Source organism: Aristolochia californica, unplaced genomic scaffold (assembly GCF_029961685.1).
Source record: "Aristolochia californica isolate CCGP_79_NKW_82.1479 unplaced genomic scaffold, dmAriCali1.0.hap1 SCAF_16, whole genome shotgun sequence".
NCBI classification, from domain to species: Eukaryota; Viridiplantae; Streptophyta; class Magnoliopsida; order Piperales; family Aristolochiaceae; genus Aristolochia; species Aristolochia californica.
In genome coordinates this window covers 9,829,899-9,831,252 of record NW_027181837.1, presented here as the reverse complement: position 1 = coordinate 9,831,252, position 1,354 = coordinate 9,829,899, and the positions used below count along the sequence as shown (strand labels likewise).

Sequence of the window (1,354 nt, the reverse complement as noted above, 5' to 3'; positions counted from 1 at the left end):
GTTCAACTCACGACCACTCCTAAGGGTGGTTATGGATTTTGCTTGCTCATGGTGGGGTTTGGAACTCAACCCACTTCATGTGTGCTTTTGGGGTTAGGAATGGTTTGACTCGGGAGTCTATTTTGTGCTTGTTCACTCATGTGGCTGGCCAACTGACTCACTTGCATGTCAAGTTGAGCAATGGAGGACTGTGTATTCTGCATGAATAATTGAAGTGTATCCTCAAATGAAGGTTTTTGTGGAATCAATGGTTGTTGAGTGAAGTGTGGGTGCGGAACTTGGGGTTGAGTAAACCCTTGAGGACCCCCAACCTATGGGCCCTTGGACCATGAGAAATTTGGGTGCCTAGCCCAACCAGGATTATATGTTTCTGAAAAAGGATCGTTCCGGTTTGGTCTATGAAAATTCTTGACTGAATTCAAGTCCTCAATGAGCTCTGGGTAGGATGAACTAGATGGACACATTTGTGAGGGATGAGATGAACCAGAGCATATGACACAGACAGTAGATGGGTTAGGAGCAGGTGAACTCTTGGACACCATAAGGGCATCAATTTTTCTAGTCAACCCCTCAATCTTGGCCATGAGCATAGGTGTTTCACTAACCTCATAGAGACCCCCTCTTTTGGTTTCGTGGGATCTCCTATCAACATTAAATGACGAACCCCATTGCTGAGATTGATCACTCAACTTTTCAAAAAAATCCCACGCCTCACTAGAACTCTTACCCATCAAACTCCCAGCACTCGTTGCATCTACCATGGATCTAACATTGGGTGTAAGACCTTGATAAAAGTATTGCACTAAATGCCATTTCTCAAACCCATGATGCGGACACCTACGGATCAAATCCTTCCATTTCTCCCAAGCCTCATAAAAGTGTTCACCCTCCTGCTGCATAAATTTGGAGATTTCTCTCCTAAGGGCTGTAGTTCTCTGAATGGGAAAGTACTTGGACAAAAATTTTGTGACTAATGTGTCCCATGAAGTAATGCTGCCCACCTCTAGGGAATTAAGCCAAGACTTGGCCTTATCCTTAAGTGAAAATGGAAAAAGTCTTAACCGGATAGAGCCATCTGAGAAATTCTGGAATTTGAAAGTTGCACAAATATCTAAGAATTCCTTGATGTGGTAATATGGGTCCTCCTTCTCCAACCCATAGAATGTAGGGAGGAGTTGGATCACACCCGGTTTCAACTCATAACTGGCGGCAGTAGTGGGTGGCAATATAATGCAAGAAGGTGATGCGAAGTGGGATGGGATAGAATAATCCCTCAGGGCTCTACGGTCACCTGCTGTAGGTAATTGTAATGGATCATCCTGATTGGCCATGGTAGCTCTTAACTTGACTTCGG

The 1,354-nt window shown here is 44.4% G+C and overlaps 1 non-coding gene across 1 annotated transcript; it reads left to right on the top strand.

Annotated features, from left to right (window-relative positions):
- Nucleotides 1-819: 819 nt before the first annotated feature.
- LOC137954055 (small nucleolar RNA R71) lies at nt 820-926 on the top strand. Its single transcript, XR_011112487.1, has one exon. It is a non-coding gene; the product is annotated as a small nucleolar RNA R71 (small nucleolar RNA).
- Nucleotides 927-1,354: the final 428 nt, after the last annotated feature.